This window comes from Tupaia chinensis, unplaced genomic scaffold, assembly GCF_000334495.1.
Source record: "Tupaia chinensis unplaced genomic scaffold, TupChi_1.0 Scaffold000161_1, whole genome shotgun sequence".
Taxonomy (NCBI): domain Eukaryota; kingdom Metazoa; phylum Chordata; class Mammalia; order Scandentia; family Tupaiidae; genus Tupaia; species Tupaia belangeri.
Genome location: NW_006159632.1, coordinates 1,090,251 through 1,095,502, shown reverse-complemented (window position 1 = coordinate 1,095,502; position 5,252 = coordinate 1,090,251). Strand labels below are relative to the sequence as shown.

Sequence of the window (5,252 nt, the reverse complement as noted above, 5' to 3'; positions counted from 1 at the left end):
ATCGCCGGGAACGAGTGAGGTTAATTAGTTGAGGGAAATGAAAACAGCTAAGATGCTCAAACTCAAACTTGCGCAGAGCAACATGGATACTTGCCAGTGTGGGACAGTGGACTCCCTACCCAGCAGTGACAACGCATTACAGCGACTGCGGGACCTGCCTTGTTCTGGACCGTTTTTGCACTGGTTTGCTTGTTGCCCTTTTTTGAATGTGCGATGTTGTATTGTGTAGCAATCTCAGCAGGCACAGAAGCATTTCAAAAGCGCAGTGAGGTCGGTAACGTGGTGTGTAACATAGACGGGAGTGGGCCCTGACGCCGCGCGGACATTCGCTAAATAAGAACTCCTGCGGGACAGCTAGAGACAAGCGGACCAGGCCAGTGCAGAGTAGCTCTGTGAAAACTTTGAAATCAAGACTCTAAACACAATACATTTTTCAGGTAGGCACTGAGTTATCCTAAAAATGTTTCACGTGGGTTATTTCAAAAATTTTTTTCATCAGATATTCTACTCATACCAACAGTAGATGCGATTTGCCAGGAAAAAAGAAAAGAAAAAGAAAAAATGAATCTCCCCAAACCAAAACACCATTTCAGATCTGATACACTTAAATATATCACTCTCAGGGAACCAGCAGTTAGCGTAATGGCTATGTTGCGGGACTCCCACGTAGTCGACCACGGTTTGCGTCCTGGACCCGGTGGCTTAAAACGCATGCTGGGTGCGTGTGCGTGCGTGCCCAAGATCCTGAGAGGAGAGTGGAGGAGAAGGGATTGTGGCGTGACCATCCCCCCTGGAGGGTGATTTCTCACTTTCTGTCTCTCTGTCTCTCTCTCTGTCTGGTGAGCGCACACGTCCTATAGTGAAAAACCTCTCAAAAAAAAATATATATATATATATCACTCTCAGGACCCTCACTGTCTTTCTGGTGAAAAACCTCTAAAAATAATAAAATAAAAATAAAAGAATAAATACATCACTCTCACTGGAAGTGCTGTCAGCATAGTCTTTGCAACTAGCCTAAAGCATATATTTAAGAAGTTTTTATAAATTGTTCGTGATGTTCATATGTGTAATTCTTAGGCCAAACTGTTTTCTGCTAAAGACAGCATTGTGCTTTGTGCCAGAATGGAAACCTCAAATTAGTCACCATAAAGCCTCCAGGACGCACGGGAGAGTCAGCTAGGATGGCCCACGGACACAGGACGAAATCCACAGTGTCGGGATTATAAACGTTTAGAGCGGCCCAGACTAGAAAACAAGCCCAAACCACCATTAGGAGAATGAAATACGATGTCCAAGAAGTATCCTTAAAGTTTTGTCTCAACCCTCAGTTTGAATTGTGAGGATTGATCTTCAGTTCAGTCCAGCCAGCAGAAATTGACGGTGGAGTTTTCCCTTGTACTTATTGTAAAGACGATGTACGTTCTAGAAGCTTCCTTTAGTGCTGCCCTGTTGTACTTTTTGTCCCAGCAATTTGAGGGCATGCAAATCCCACAGAGTCATCAATAAGAACAAGCCAAGCTCCTTCATCGTCATAATTAGACATGGCATCTGCAGTCACTGTACTGAAGTCTAAAAGAAAATTCCAAGTATCTTTTGGTACTGATCGTTTATGATGTTCCGTCAAAAATTTATTCCATATGTCTAAGAATTTAAATCTTCCATTAAGCACTAAGTTCCAGTAAGCAATGGCCATTTCTAGATCTAATCCTTTTTGTCCTGCATTCTTTGCAAAATTAAGAGTAAACTGGTACCAGATCCTGAAATCGTCCTGGTTCTTTCAATTCCTGTCCCATCTTTGGTATCTGGGCCTGTGGTTTTTCTGTGCTGTCGCATCCTAATTCTGTCATGCCGTTCGTGAACTCCTGTGTGGAGAACTCGCACTGTGTCGCTGTTCTGAACGTCCACGCTCTCGTCGACAGGCTAATGCTGGCGGGGCCGAGTGCCGGCCCCCACGGAGCTGCTGTATACCGGCTACTCCAGTCTGCCTTTCGCCCGAGGGCCTTCGTATCTATTGTGCAGTCCTAACTTCTCCCTGTCCAGCCACCCTTTTATGCTTCCTCGCATATCAAGTCCAGGATCTGGGAAAAACTCACCTGTTGCAACATCTAACTTCCAGGCGTGCTGAGACAGACAACTTGCTGCTGTTTGTCACTAGATGGTGTGAAGGTCATAGACTGATGCACTTCATCGTTCTGCGATGATTCAGCCTGCCATGTCGGAGTCCTCCAGGTCGCTCCCCTTCCTGCTCCGCAGCGAATGGACGGCGGCGGCCCCTCCTACGGGCTCGCTGGCTCTCGCTCATGCAGTCTGTTTGTTGCTATTTACAAAGGATGTTCTTTTCAAAAAGTCCAGAGATTACCAAACACGGAAAAAATCGGGCCCAGCCCTTATCCCGTCATGCCTCAGCAATAAGTACTCCATACTTCTTTTTTATACTTCACATGCTAACCCTGTTTTTTTGTTGTTAAGAAGGAGTTTTTGCTATAGGGTGCAATCACCCCTCCCACCCGGGGGCATGGCCAGGACTTGAACTATGATCGACGATACGGGAGTCCAGTGATGTAACCATTATGCCACCTGCTGGTCCCATGCTAATCTCTTTGCTCCTTAATACTATATTGTTGGACGTGTCTCATGGACATTCAGAAATCCAGTTAACACGGACATTTGTAATGGCTTTCCTGTTACTATTATTTTTTTAAATTATATTCATCTCCTATTGAGTACTGAGATTGTTCCAAACTTTTCACCATTACAGATAACGTTGCAGGAAGGCAGCAGGGCAAGTTCAATGCCCAGCCTAGAATATTCACTTTGGAAACAAAGTATCTTTGATCTTAAAAAAAAATCAATACGATGTTTAAGAAGTTGAAGATGGGACCAGCAGGTGGCATAATGGTTACATCGCTAGACTCCCACGTAGTCAACTGTGGTTGGAGTTCCGGACCCTGGACCAGGCAGCTTGAAAAAAACTTGAAAGAAAGCTTAAAAACAACTCATACCAGGCGCACGTGCACATGAAGAAAATTGGAGGAGAAGGGATTACAGTGTGGTCGTGGCGCCCCGGGATTGGTTTCTCGCTTTCTGTCTCTCTGGCAAGTGCACGTGCCTGATAGCAAAGGAAAAAAAGAAGTTGAGGGTAAAGCCCAGGAAAGTGAAGCTTCTCAGCCTGAAGCTGGATGTGAGTCACGTTTATTTTTCAAACCCCATGGCACGGTTGCCGAGGGTGCAGGTCCTGTGACTTGCAGCTGTGGTGGCAAGGTGGGTATGGCACCTATTTGGGGCACAGGCCCAGCGGGGCAGCGACTGTTCGCCAGGTGGGGGCTGCCCCGGATCTCTCTGGCCCCCCAGCACTTGGAGCCCCTGTGACTGCACATCGTGGTGCCCCGTCTCTCCTAGAAAGTGAGGCAGGGCTGTTGGGGTGAGACTGCTCGGACTCCTGCCCAGGGCCTGGCTTTTCTTCGAGAGGCGTCCCCACCAGGACTGGGAGCCCAAGCCTCCTAGATGAAGGGGGTCTCCCAGGGAGCGGCCCGACGTGGTGTGGCTGTAGCTCCCTCCCCGAGAAGGCTCTGCGCTCATTCCTTCGCTCTGCTCCACATCACACTGGTTCCTGGTGACGCCATCAGAGCTTCCCTGTCCTTGTGACGTTGGGGTCTGAGGTTCCTGCAGTGTCCGTGGTAACACCTGGAGAATTCTGTCTGGGGATAGCTGCTTGTCACCCTGGGCTTTAGGGAGAGGTCAGAGGCAGCCTGCCCTGCCTAACTCCCTGCTGTACCCCACATCCGAGCCATGGGCCCGAGCTGGGTCCCCCACTGTGCCTCCCACTGTGCCTCGCCTCCTCCAGCCCATGGGGTGTGCTCACATCTGCGAGGTGCTCAGTGGTGCCGGCACCCAGAAGGCTCCGGGCATTCGGAAGGCTCCGGGCATTCGGAAGGCTCCGGGCATCTGCAGTTGTGGTGGGTGGCACCCACACCCCGTGGGCTGGGTCATCTCGTTGGTCCCGATTGGCTGCTGACACCTGTCCCCATGCCCCCAGGAGACCTCGGGTCCACATGTTGCCCCAGTTCCTGCGCAGGACAGAGGTCTACAGGGTGTGAGTCCCAGTGGGAGTGGGAGTTCCTGGAGACAAGGAGTGGAGTCTCAGCCACTGATGAGGGGCCTGCATGCCCGCGCTCAGCCTGCAGGTGGCTCGCCCCCAAGCGCCCTTCGGAGTCAGCACTTCGGTTTTCATCTCTGCTTTCCCGCTCGGAAATGTTGATGGAGCGTCATAATTTCCTGTCGTACCTGGAGGATAAACATGATTGGGGCTATTACGGGCCAGTGGCGAGCAGTGAGCGGAGCCCTGCTGAGTGGGACTGGCGACTTAGGGCTGATTGCCATCGTGACCTGGAGCCACCCAGATGCGTCAGCGCACGCAGGCTCGGTGTGCTGTGTAGACTGAGGGATTCTAAACCACGGCCGCTTGGTAGTGACTGACAGCCCACCGGGGCGCCCAGCCTCTGCGTGTGGAGGCCCGGCACCTGACCAGGTGCGGTGTGACCTCTCAGCTCCTTTCCTTTCCATGGCATTTGCATCAGGGTTTGCTGAAACTGGCTGCTCCTTGAACGCTGTCTCTGCCCTTAGTAAGCGGAACCTTCCAGAGGAGACACTTACTCTGGAGCACCAGGGGCCCTGCTTCCCTGCGTCCTCACGGCCAGCACCGCCTCTGAGGTTGGGGTGGCGGAGCAGAGGAGGATGGGAGCCCGCGGGCGAGCCTGAGTGGCCGGGGACGTGGGCAGCACCTCCTCGGACTTTGGCCGCAGAGACTTGTTTCCAAGTGCCTCGCAGTGCTGGCCTTTCTGTTTTCGTTTTAGGTGAGAGAGGAGGTGAGAGAGACGTGGAGAGTCTCTGACAGGGTCTCACCATGTTGCCACTGGCCTGCCCAGCCACCAGCCAACCAGGATGATAGCATGCACCACCGGGCCCAGCCTGTTTGGGCTGGTCTGGGGACCGAACCTGGGCCTCCCTGTGGTTCCAGCTGCCCACAGTATTGCCCTCGGCCTGAGCTACTATGTGGTCACAGGGAGCTCACTCAGGCAGGTCCAGGGCAGCAGGTCGGGCCAGGCAGGCCAGCCTGGCTCTACAGTTCTGTGCGCATGGGCGTCTGGGCACCGCGTCCCCACATGCTAGCATCCCCTGGAAGCAGGAAGGCTGTCCCCTCCTGTGGCCCTTTCTTAGACGAGAGGGTCCGTCTGCCAGAACCCTCTTTC

The 5,252-nt window shown here is 52.0% G+C and overlaps 1 pseudogene; it reads right to left on the bottom strand.

Moving 5' to 3' along the window:
* Positions 1–915: 915 nt before the first annotated feature.
* On the bottom strand, positions 916–2,513 carry LOC102488910 (DCN1-like protein 1 pseudogene; annotated as a pseudogene).
* Between the last annotated feature and the right edge of the window lie 2,739 nt (positions 2,514–5,252).